At 45.9% G+C, this 13,424-nt stretch overlaps 1 non-coding gene across 1 annotated transcript; it reads left to right on the top strand.

Annotated features, from left to right (window-relative positions):
- Positions 1–10,364: 10,364 nt before the first annotated feature.
- Positions 10,365–10,438, top strand: TRNAG-GCC (transfer RNA glycine (anticodon GCC)). The gene has a single exon. It is a non-coding gene; the product is annotated as a tRNA-Gly (tRNA).
- Positions 10,439–13,424: the final 2,986 nt, after the last annotated feature.

Here is a 13,424-nt window from a genome sequence, read left to right as displayed (position 1 = left end):
AGTGTTCTCCCCCCCCTTCCCCTCCTGCGAGAAATGTGATGGTGTATTATATTGGTTTCCCTTGAGAGGCTAAGGAGACAATTTTGAAGCAGATAAATGCATTAAAGAAATAACCTGAACTATGAGAGAAGGTTAATGAAAGTCAGAAACTTAAAAAAAAAATTGTTTTATTCCCTTTGTTAAAAAGCAACCCGTACATGTGGAGAGTGGCTAAATTATTGGGCTCTGAAAATGCTTGTGCATTTGGATGGAAGATGGAAGTGACGTTCCAAGTCCATAGCCTCGTGCATTCTCATGGACTTTAATGAATGTGTATGATTTGCTCTCTCTCCACACACGCATGCATACTCCTGGCTCGTATCAGCTCACTGGTAGGGATGTCGGAGAAATCTGCAATGGAATGAAATGAGTCTGGATTTGTATGAATTCGATGTGGGGATTTCACAGTAGACTGGCTTTTCCCGAGTCACATGGAGTCCGCAAACTTGCAGACTGGTGTTTTTTTTAAAAGTTTCTGGAATTTTACACAAATGTAGTCATAGAACAATACATAAAATAAAAAAGCACCAGCCGAAAATGCACATTTCCCCCATAAGCTAAAGCGTGAAAATATGTATTGGAGGGGGGATTTGCACATTGGGGGGGGATTTGCACATCTGGGGGAGGGAATTTGCGCACGTGCAGAGGACAATCCTCTGTTTGAAGGCATCCTCTGTTTGAAGGGCTTTCCAAGCCCATTTTACTATTAAAGAAACTTCAAAGTATGAACATGCATATTGGGGGGATTTGCACATTTTGGGGGGGATTTGCACATTTGAGGTGGGGGGAATTTATGGATGTGCAGAGGACAATTCTCTGTTTGAAGGTATCCTCTGTCTGAAGGGCTTCCAAGTCCATTTTACTATTAAAGAAACCTCAGATGGCAGAGCAGGAGGCCTTGAAGTTGCCCATCACCACTTAGCACCTGTACAGCAGATGGAACAGGTGGACAGGTCTCCTGCTGACAGTCATTCTCCACTATGGTGAGAGGTACTGTATTTCTATTTAAATAATAGTATTTATTTCTAAATTTGCATCTATGCATACTGCCACAGATCAGCAACTTCCTGTTCCATGAATGGAAGGGAGAACAGGCAAAATAGTGTACTCCCACCCCGTTTTGCCTTGCCTCCCTGTGTAGGGACAGACAGACTCACTTGCCCCCGCAAGCCACTGCTGCTGCCTGCCACTGCAAGCTGGGCTGTGCAAGTCCTGGAGGGCTTGGTGAGCTGTCCAGGACACTTCCCCTCTCATTTTATGCAAGTCTCTTGCACTACGTAAATCAACTGGCCTGTCCCTGCCACCACCGCCACTGTAGCAGGGGTGGGGGAAGGAGGAGATGAGGGGTGCTCTGTTCTGCCTCTCTCGTCCCTGCTACAGCAGTGGTGGCAACAGGTGGCTCACTGAGGGACTAAGCAACCGTGCAGTTCCTCAACTCAGCATGTGCCGAGATGGGCAAGTGCTGGGGTCCACAGACTGGCATCTGGGGGTGGGGGGAATGGGCAGCAAGCTGGCGATTTTTCTCAGGTCTTCAAGCCCATGGGCGCCGCCATTTGTGTTCCTTATTTGGGCACGTGTAGTCTACGTAGACATTTACGTAGACTACAGCGAAAATAAGGGCAACGCAAATAGCATTGCTATTTACGTAGCCTATCACGATGTTTTTTGAAAATCTAGCTGTGGTAGGCTACGTAAATCTTTACGTAGCCTATCACGTTTGTTGTTGTTGTTGTTTTTTTACTTGGAAATGGCGGCGGTGGCAGCCGGTCGGAAGACCGGCCGCCGCACCGCCGCCGGGAGCCGCTGCCTCCAGGGACATTCGCGCAAGGTAAGTCCCATCCCGGGGGGTGGCAGGGGGGTGGCAGACCGTTTCTCCACCAATTTCGGGGGGCCGAATGCGTTGGCATTCGGCCTCCCGGAGATTCATGGAGAAATTCTCCAACATCCCTAATTTTATCCATGTCCCTTATCCAAGCAAAATCTTACTGCCATAAGTCCAGCTCTCTCTTACATTTCTCCAGTTCCAGCCTCTGCCTCTTTCTGGCCTTCTTTCCTTCCTTCTCTCCCTGCTTCTCTCTGCTTTTCTGCTCTCTGTCTTAGGATTCTTATCACAACATTAGTTATATTCCTTCTTCCACTTCAACCAACAAGGAGGGTGGCTTCTTCTTCACGATTGCCCTATATTCCTTTTCCTAAGTTCTTACCCTGACTTCCAATTGCTTGCGGCAAACCATTTTCTACCCACAGTCTTTCTTCCTCTGCAGACATTCTGGGCAGTATCTAATAGGGCTGATGTGCATGCAGCCAGCCCCACTGGGCCCCAGTCCGCAGTCACCCAGCCTCACCAGCCCAGGTCTGCACATGGCCCTGATACAGTGTTTCCGGGGGCAAGCCCTGACGCACACAAAAAACCTGGTTTCTGGAAGGGGCAGGTTATGCCAAGTCGGGCAAGTGCAGGGATCCCTGCTAATGGTCTAATTAGACCATTTATGCCTGTAATTTTGCTTAAATGGTGCAATTATGGCTGCCATTTTACAGAAATTGCAATTCTTTCTTACCCATGATTTCTACTCAAAATGGCTGCTCGCAGGGAGAATAGAAGCCCTGGACTGCTTGCCGGGCACCTGTGGACCATCCAGCTGCTTGCCCAGCATGCCAGAGAGAGTCAGGTAAGTGGCAGAGGTCCAGCAAGCAGCACACAGGTGCGCAGGGGGGGGGGTCGCCCATCCCTACAGTATGGTGGTCAGTCCATAGTGTAAATTCCTGTCCATATGCTTAAGAACGGAATGCATCTAAAGTGCACACAACTGTCAGACCTTCCTTTTGAATAGAAGAATAATACAGAGATATATCATGCTGCATTATGCCAAGTCAGACCATAGGGCCATCTATCTCAGTATGGTCTACCACAGCAGAAGGCAACCTTTTAGTGTTTGCAGACCCATTTGTAGGGATGTCAGAGAATTTGGCCACGAATCTCAGGGAGGCCGAATGCCAGCGCATTCGGCCCCCTGAAATCGGTGGCGAAACGGTCTGCCCCCCCCACCCCCCCGGGACGGGACTTACCTTGGGCGAATCTTCCTGGCGGCGGCGGCTCTGGTGGCGGTGCGGCGGTGGCAGCTGCGGTGGCCGGTCTTCCGACCGGCTGCCGCCGCCACCATTTCCAGTAAAAAAAACAAAACCCCAAAAAAACGTGATAGGCTACGTAAAGATTTACGTAGCCTATCACGGCTGACTGCAGGGATGCAAACGGCGGCGGCTACGGCCGCCGCCATTTGCGGACCCAGCCGGCCAGGATTTGGGGGGGGAGGGATGGAGCGCCTCCCCCCCGGCCAGAATTTTGGGGGGAGGGACAAAGCACCTCCCCCCCACCGCGAATCAATTTCGTTAAAAGGTAAGTGACTTTCGTACATCCCTACCCATTTGGCAGTTTAAGAAACTGTCATGGGCACTATCACAAAAGAGCTGCCATGGAGATGCAGCTAGTCAAGAAGGATGAGTAACTTGCCCAAAAAACCAAGCACAAGGACAAGGTAGGGTCTGAGCCCCAACACACTAAACAAATCCTTTGAACCCACACTTTTCAGCACCAGTAGAATTAATTTAATTTGTAATTTCTTTGAAAAAGTGGGAAGGCTAGGGACCGTGGTAAATGCCAAGAAAGGTTCAGGGTCACATTGGTGCCCACAGGGACAATGTTGCCTACCTCTGGTCTACTCTGACTGGCAGTGGTTCTCCAGGATTTCAGACAGTGATCTTTCCCAGCCCTACCTGGAACTGCCCTACCCTGCCTCGACCAGGGTATGATGACCATATTATGCCAGTTTTGCACCATCTACACTGGCTCCCAGTTCTTTTTCGGGCCCAATTCAAAGTCATGATGTTCACCTACAAACCCTTCGGAACTTGGGGCCACAGCATCTGAAGGACTGCCTCTTCCCGTATGTTCCTTCCTGTGCTCTGAAGTCATAGAATCATAGAATAGTAGGGTGGGAAGGGGTCTATAAGACCATCAAGTCCAACCCCCATTCAATGCAGTAATCCAAGTCAAAGCATCCCACTCTGGGATGATCAAGAAGAGATCCTGGCTTTCCTGTCTGTGACAACCTTTCAAGTACTTGAAGAGCGCTATCCTATCTCCCCTCAGTTTTCTCAAGGCTAAACATGCCCAGTTCTTTCAGTCTCTCCTCACAGAGCTTTGTTTCCAGTCCCCTGATCATCTTTGTTGCCCTCCTCTGAACCCTCTCCAGTTTGTCTGCATTCTTCTTAAAGTGTGGTGCCCAGAAATGGACATCTGAGGCTCTGCTCTGAATGCCCCCACATACTAAGATTTGGCTACTCATGAGTGGGCCTTTTCAGTGATAGCTCCCAAAGTGTGGCATGGCCCCCCTAGAGAGGTCTACCTGGTGCCTATGTTGTTGACTTTCTGATGCCAGGCAAAGGCCTTTTTAACTGCTACTTGTTTTACTTTTAATGTTATGTTTGAAACTGCACTTTAACATTGTCCTCTGTGGTTTTAGCTGCTCAATTTTTTAAACTGCTTTGCTATTTATCTTCTGCTTGTATAGTTATTGTCATCGTTGCTTTTAAATTCTTTTTGTTTTTAGTGATATTATTGGTTGTGTTACTGGTTATATTGTATTTTATTTTTATTAGGTATGTCACCTGAGCACTTCGGCTATAAAGGAGACTCATAAACCGAGACAACATCAACAACAACATCATCATCATCATCAACAACAACAACAATTGGAGATACTGGGGATTGAATCTGGGACCTTCTTCATGCAAATTATGGGCTCTACCACTGATCTGTTCCTCTCTCTCCCATGATGCCCTGCTCATAGCAGAGTTCCTGTACCTGTAAGCAATTGCTGTATCAGAGCAAATGTGTCTTTGTTAAGTTCTGTGGCCAAAATTAGAAGTGAAGTGGAGGCACTGATCGTGCAGCCCACCACGAGGTCTATTTTGAATTGATCCTGCATGTCTGATTTCAAAAGGGATGCCCTTCAGAAAGAGTTTCAGAGTTGGAGCCCAATGAATGTCTAATGAAGTGTCATTGCTGTGTTGTAGAAGAACATGCATTATACCAAATTATGTTAAATATTTTGAATGTACAGGAATTCATATTTGCTACCTTGCTGTCTGCTTACCAGTCTCCACCTCTTTCTCCTTGTCGCAATTTACAGGGGGAATTTGTAAAGGGTTTTCTTCATTATAAATAATAATAGACGAAAAAAGGTGATGTGTTACCGGCTTCAGCTTTAAATGTCTGTCATGGAGGACATGGAGGTAGCAGAAGAAAGCTCATTTTAATATTGTCACTGTTTTCTTTCTTCCGCATATACAATTAAGGCTCAGCTATTTGCATCTGAATTGATCCTGAATTATAATATGGAGTTTACATACCACTGGTTACAAATAATGAGGTAGAGGAGAACAACAATTGCACTCCTCCTCCCAGATTTCCCCTTGTCTCCGAATTCCCCCTTTCTTTCCTTTATTGGCTACCATTTAACATCTTTTCTCTGACATGAATGCATTTCCCCCTGACAGAAATGACTCCTTTGACAGCACTGGTTTTGAAATAATTTTAAGGGCACAAAGGATTCTTCTTTACCATACAACTAATGAGCATCAACCTATATAAAAATGGCTCATGTATTGGCCAGTGTTATCCAAGTGGATAATGCAGAACTCATGGCTGGCCCTCCTTGTTATGAGCACTGAAGTCGCTTTGAATTTCTTAATTTAGAAAAAGATTTGTCTTTCCCCCTTCCTTATAATAATCACTGAGAAGGTATTAAAAGAGAGGCATGCAGGCTCATTCAGCTCCAAATGCAGGGGCCATTTCTTCCTTCTTGGCCCTTAAGAAGAACACAGCTGAATCAGACTAAAGGAGAGTGAAAATGGTCTTCTATTCATGGGTGGTAAAAATGGGGACAAAATGTTGCACAATATTTTTCAGTGAGAGGAGAAATTCTCCACCAGTTTCTTGGGGGCTCACCATAAGCAGTGGCAACTATCGATATATGAGAAACTAGTTTGAGTTTGCTTGTGACCAGAATGTATCGAGTTCACATCTCTTGGACCCAAATACAATCTCTAGTTGATGTCTACAGATTTATTTCTTTAGTTTTACAGATAGATAGATAGACAGACAGACAGACAGACAGACAGACAGACAGATGATGGATAGATATCTCACTTTTTTTTTTTCTCTTCCAAGGAACCCAAGGCAGCTTATGTGGTCCTCCTCTCCATTTTATCCTCATAACAACCCTGTAAGATAGGTTAGGCTGAGAGTCAGTGAGCGACCCAAACTCACTCAGTGAACCTGATGGCTGAGTGGGGACTAGAATCTGGGTTTCCCGAGTCCCAGTCTAGCACTGTAACCACTGCACTACACTGGCTCTTTCCAAGTGTATGATGCAATTTGCAGGACATGTGATCAAAAAAGGTGTAGTCATGAAAAATGCATATAAAAAAGTGGTACTTTTGAAAAATGTGCAAAAGATGTTTTAATTAATTGGGGGAAATACATACATTTAAAAATGCACACGGTGCATACATTTGGGAAAACGTGCTCAAAACTGCACATGGATTTTCCTGCAAAAAGAAAAAAGACAAAGCTCACAATCTGATATGGACATGAGTTGGAACAAGCATTGAATTGGCAATTGGAGTACAGAGACAAGCTCAAGTTTTGCTAATTCACACATCCCTAGTGGCAGCTGTGTGGACATTCTTAGCCACCATTTTGCATCTTCCACAGTGCCCTGGACCTTTCATCATTCCAGGGCACAGTAGGGGTGGAAATGGCTACTGTCACACACAAAAATGACAGAGAATGCAAAATGGCCCGGGGGGGGGGGGAGGATAAGAAAAGGAAAATTCTCAGAAACATTCTCAGAAATATCTCTTAATGGGAAATTTTGGCTGAGCTGTAGACTAAACACCCATCTAGTCCAGTGAAACAGAGCACCAATGGAAGAACCTGCCAGAGTTATTTGCCTCTGACACCTAATATTCAGAAGCATAGTGACTCCATCTGAACTTGGAGGTTTTATTTAGTCATCATGGATAATGACCATGAAAAGACAGTCTTCTACAAACGTGTCTAATCCCCTTTTAAAGCCATGCAAGCTAGCAGCCATCACATCTTGTAGTGAATTCCACTGAGTCAATTATATGTTGTCAGGAGTACTTCTTTTTTGTCTGCCCTGAACTTCTGCCACTCAACTTCAATGGGTGAGTGCCCCCTCCCCCAAGTTCTAGTATGAGGCGCAAGGGAGAAAAAGCTCTATCCACTCTCTCTGTACCAGTCATAATTTCATATTCTTCAATCAGGGCATATTTCCCCTCCTAAAATTTATGTCCCTAGCACTTTAGCCTTTACTTAGAAGGAAAGGGACATACTCACCAGTCACCCACCTAACGTGACCATCAGTGTCAATCACCATTGGCAGTGCTGATGACTTATTAACCAGTGGAGAGGCCAGAAGTGAATGCTGGTATCCATCAAGATGCTTCATCCCCTTGAAAATTGTAATTGCCCCTTTCTGTATCTTTTCCAGCTCTCTGATATCCTTCTCCACATGGCGAAGGCTGTACAAATATGTGCAGCAAATAGCTCACTTATGAGTTAAAACACATTTTCCATGCCATTCACAGCAATTGTTGCAGGTAAAGCAATTTTTGTGCAGGTGGCCCAATGCTGCAGCCAGGTGCCAGAGCCCAGTGGATGTTGTCAGAAAATGCCACAGTAGGGTTATCCGATGTAAAGTTGCTTTTCACACTACATTTGGAAAGATGTGGAATCGCTCTCCTGGGTCCCTTTCATATTTTGCCATACATGCAAATATAATGGCAGGATGGCAATGAATTAAAGAAGAAGCATTGTGCAAAACCCATCCCTGAATATATGTACATTCCCAAACAGTAGCGTTGCATATTTGGGACATCACTCCCCAAAATCAGAGATATGGCTTTTGTAATGCTGACCCACGTCATTATAGTGTATCACATACCGGTATTATCTTCAGCTGGCTAAACTGCACATCATGTTCCCCATTCATAAGTACAGCTAAGTCTCTAAGTGGTAGGATGCAGTGGAATGCATTGCTGCCATTCATTGCATGTGTATCATTATCGGCAGTTGGCTTAATCACACATCCGCTTGCACATTCAGTGAGTTGTATTTTTTGGAGTTGACAATAATGTTATCAAACCTTCTGCCTATTCAGGACACTTATCCAAAACAGTGAAAATTGAGGTTTTGCATCAGATGTAGGGATGGGTGAGAAATTTGTTGGGTTTGCATTTTAATGCAAACTTACCAAATTTGCACTTCCATAATGTGCACATTAATTGGGATGCAGTTGTACATGTCTGGAATTTTGTGATGCCATCCACACATTACAAAATGCACAAAAATGCATATGATAGGGAAAAGAGCACACACAAATGCATTATATTAGGGGAAATCACTTGAAAAAATGCATATATTTGGAAAACTGCATACAAATATGTATATATAAGGAGAAATGTGCATGAAAATATGTTAAAATTGTCGTGCTGACATTTTACGTTGTTTTTTAGTTTTTTCTGCAAACTGATGAAGAATCAGGATGCAACAAATTTAATTTTTTTGTGGGGGGAGAGGAACTGAGCAGAATCAGACTTGACAGACTCATTCATCCATAGTGATGTGATGTCACAGATGTTGTTGACATGATTGAACTCTCTGGGAGAAAACACCCATGAACCACGCACGTCAATAAGGCTTCTTGGTTTAGGTGTCATCATTGTACTTGCCAAATATTTGTGTAAATTTTGAAACACATGAATGACTGAGAAGTTTATGCTGATGCCTACAAAGAGAAAAGGCCAGAAGTGATTTATTTATTACATTTCTATACCGCCCAATAGCCAAAGCTCTCTGGGTGGTTCACAACACTTTAGCTCTTGAAACACACATCTTACCATCCTTATTCCACTAGAGGTCATAGTTCCCTGTTTCGGGACAGCTGTGCACTTTTTCTCCTGAACTCTCCTACAGCTGACCCAGTTACTGTCAACACATAATCATTTGCTTCTAGGAGCAGAAAATACTGAAGGGGCCCTATCTTTACCAAGTAGAGCAGGAAGGAATTCTGTTTGAACCTGATTTTGATACCCTTGTTGTAAGAGGGCAAGTTAAGGGATCTCTTCTTAAGCCAGTTGAATAAAATTAACACATGGAGTCCATTTAATTCATTCAGAGTTCATTTAATACCCTCAGTGGCTCATGAACTAAGTACTATGCAGCCTGTGTACAGTACATTCCAGTTATTGGAGACAGGTTCTACTGGACAAATCGATTTGTATGGTTGTCAATGATTAAGGAGAGTATAGTGTTGGTTATAAGTATAGTGTTGGTCAGTAATAGCTCCAATCATTGATGCTGCAAAGGATGCTGCCTCTTAGGGATGTATGAGAAATTTGTTTCAGTTCATTTTTGATCAGGATTTACCCAGTTTTCACCTTCCAGACTGAACACAGACTTGGACACAATCTACAGTCAAAGTCCATACATTTCCAAGCTTTGCAATGTCTTTTGCAGATGGAAAAAAAAATGCATTCAACAGCATGCGTACACTGGAAAAATATACATCAAAATGTGTACTTTTGAAAAATGCACACAGATACAGTTTAATCAATGGGTGAAGAACCCATGCATTTCAAACACGCACGCAACTGATGCGTACATTTGGAAAAATACACACAATCTGATACGGACATGAGTCAAAACGAGATTCGAGATGGAATTTGGAGAACTTTGGCAAGCTCGAGTTTTGCTGATTTCAATATCATTGATCATGTTGCATCTTTTGTACCTCACTCAATGGATCAGCATTGTCAGTACAAATACTGTTGATAACCTTTTCAGTGATGGGGAGGGAAAAGGGGGTGCCAAACTATTTACCTGCTTTCTGTCAGGTGCCCATGTTTGAGTGCTGGCAAATTCCAGCCCCTATTCCCTGGAGAGGCAGTCAAATATCGCCTTCCCCTTTCATGGGGCCATTTGTCTGCTGTGAAAGGGGGATGGTATTCAGGGATGCTCAGGATATAAATTCTTAAAAATTTCAAGGGTGCAGGAGGTGGCTTACTATTCCAACTCAGGTGCGAAGGATTTCCCCCTGCCTTTGTTCTGTTTTTTAAAAAATAGTTGCAGCAGCTTGAAGCGATGGCAGAGCTGCTTGACACTGTCAACACTACTGGGCTAGATGGATCAATGCTTTGACACAGTATAGAGCTGCTTCCAGTTTTCCTTTGTTGTTAAGGGAGGGGCATAGCTCAGTGGTAGAGCACCTGCTTGCCATGCAGAAGGTCCCAGGTTCGATCCCCGGCATCTCCAGGTAGGGTTGGGAAAGAACCCTGCCTGAAACCCTGCTGCTGCTGCCAGTCAGTGTCGACAATACTGGGCTAGATGCTCTAAGGGTCTGGCTCAGAATAAAGCAGCCCCCTAGGTTCCTGAGCAGTCTAGCAAGATTCCTTTCAAAATATGCCAATGGCTATGTCATAGGGATGGCGGAGAATTTCTCCACGAATCTCTAGGAGGCCGAATGCCAACGCATTCAGCCCCCCTAAATTGGTGGGGAAATTCTCCGCCACCCCCCTCCCCCCCTGGGATGGGACTTACCTCTTTCGAATGTCCCTCTCGGCAGTGGGTCCCGGTGGCGTTTCGGCGGCGTTTTGGCCGCCGCCGCCACCATTTCCCCGTAAAGTAAAAAAAAAAAAAAAGTGATAGCCTACGTAACGATTTATGTAGCCTATCATGGCTAGATTTTCAAAGTCAGCCATGATAGGCTACGTAAATCTTTACATAGCCTATCACGGCTGACTTTGGAAAAAAAAAAAGCGCGTACGAAAATGGCGGCGCCCATGGGCACCACCATTTGCGTTCCTTATTTGGGCACGGGTAGTCTATGTAAAGATTTATGTAGACTACAGTGAAAATAAGGGAATGCAATAGCGTTGCCCTTATTTTCACCGTAGTCTATGTAAATCTTTACGTAGACTACCCGTGCCCAAATAAGGGCAAATGGCATCACCCATGGGCGCCGCCATTTCCGTACGCGCTTTCCCCCCCAAAGTCAGCCGTGATAGGCTACATAAAGATTTACGTAGCCTATCACGGCTGACTTTGAAAATCTAGCCGTGATAGGCTACGTAAATCATTACGTAGCCTATCACGTTTTTTTTTTCAATTTACTTTTTTCTTTCACGGCCGGGGAGATGGGGCGCTCCCCCCTGGCCTGAATTTCGGTGGTGAGGGATAGGGCGCCCCCCTGGCCTGAATTTCGGCTGGGAAGGGCGGGGCGCCTCCCCTCCGCCAAGAATTTCGGGGGGAGAAACGGAGCGCCTCCCCCCAACTGCGAAGCAAGCTGCGGGACCAGGTAAGGGACTTTCATCCATCCTTAGGCTATGACACTACAACACGATATAGTGTCATTCCCGTGGTATTGCTGGGAGAGACAACAATGGCCGCCTTTGCCACCTGATTCGGAGTGGTAAACCACAGACCACTTGAATATTTTAAGAATTACCCCACCCCCAAAGTTTATTACAATCCTCAGATCCTCAGATCCTCAAAACAATCCTGTTTTGCCCTACCCTAAATATTTTAGTTAGGGATGTGGGAACCCACCTCTGCCCGGTATTGGTGGGTGCCTGCTGAAGCACCGCCCCTGCTCGAGCCCCCCCCCCGACCAACTCTTGAGCCCCCACAAGCTTGGTGAGCCACCTGCACTCTCCCTGGGTCCCGTCCGCAAGTGCCCACCATTTTCCTGAGGTTTTTTTTTTTTTACGAAAAAAGGAGCTAATTAGAAATGTCTCTATTATTGTGTAGATCAAGCTTTCCCAGCCCAAATAAACCCTGAATGGCCGCATATTTAAATATGTGCATTTTTAATTAGCTCCCCTTTTTTCATTAAAAAACCATGGCAAAATGGCAGGCGCTTGCAGACAACTCTGAGGGAGTATGGGGAGCATCCAGGAGGGCACAAGTGAGGGCGAGAGAAGCCAGGGGCTCGGTGGGCATGGTTTGGGGGTGCGGGTAGGGGGGAGCCTGAAGGACACCCAGATCCATTCGGCCATCTGCACCATCCATAATTTTAGTCCACTGCTAGCAAGTATATGGTATAGAAAGGCATGTTGAGGTTGGGCAGGCAGCATGCAAAGAGTCTGTAAGCATTGGCCAATGCTTCTTTTACCAACCAGCAGTTTTCCAGACTCAAGGAGTGCAGCAGTAACTGAAGCTATATAACTATCAGTGATATTAGATTGGGTCTCTGGGATCACCTGATTACCAAGGACCAGGAGGATTCTGGTCTGTGGTGTTTGCATCCTGACTTGATCTGCCTTGGGTTCCCTCCTCTGATCAGCTAATGAGTGTATAATCTCCATGATTTCAGCCTTGCAGGGTCATCCTTTTGCCTGAGACATTGGAGAGCTACAGCCAGTAGGGGAAGTAGGGATGTCAGAGAATTCCGCCATGGACTCCAGTGAGGCCGGATTCTTTAGAATCTGCCCCCTGAGAATCCATGGTGGAATGGCCTCCCCCCCGCCACCTTGCAGAATCCCCTCGGAATGGAGCTTACCTGGCGGCGGATGTGGCGGCAGATGTGACGGCAGTGGATCTGGCTGGCCTCCCAGCCGCTGCCGAGTTGCTGCGGCTGCAAATGGCAGCCATCATAACGGCCGCCATTTGCGTGGCTTTGTTTTGCCATGATAGGCTACATAAATACGCTATGCCATTTGTGCCCCTGCTCTTTGCCGTGATAGGCTATGTAAGTATTTATGTAGACTATCATGGCAAAAGGAAGCCACACAAATGACGTAGTGGCTGCCATTTGCGTGGCTGCCTTTTGCCATGATAGGCTACGTAAATACTTACATAGCTTATCACGGCTTGGCAGCCAAGCAAATGGCAGCCAGCATAGTGGCCGCCATTTGCGGCCGCAGCAACCCGGCCACGGCCAGAATTCCAGCTGCAGCTGGCCCCGGCTGGTGGCTCTGTGGAGTCACCATGGAGTGGAGCCAGCCAGGGAGGATTCCAGGGGGATGGACAGAGCGCCTCCCCCCCCACCGCTGATGCCCCGGAATGGACGGGTGAGTGGGATTCGTACATCCCTAAGGAGAAGACAATACTGGTCAAGGTGTATCGAGGATCTGACTCAATAGAAGGCAGCCCATTACCATCTAGCACAAGGGTAGGCAACCTGGTATGCAACCTACCAGAAGACATAATGATGGCCATGAATTTGGATGGACTTCAAAGGGGGTTAGAGAAATTCCTGGAGGACAAGGCTATCAATGTCTACTAGTCCTGATGGCTATGT

Source organism: Heloderma suspectum, chromosome 1 (assembly GCF_057233095.1).
Source record: "Heloderma suspectum isolate Gila_16-S chromosome 1, 16-S_ref, whole genome shotgun sequence".
Lineage (NCBI taxonomy): Eukaryota > Metazoa > Chordata > Lepidosauria > Squamata > Helodermatidae > Heloderma > Heloderma suspectum.
This window is presented reverse-complemented; position numbering and strand designations above follow the sequence as displayed.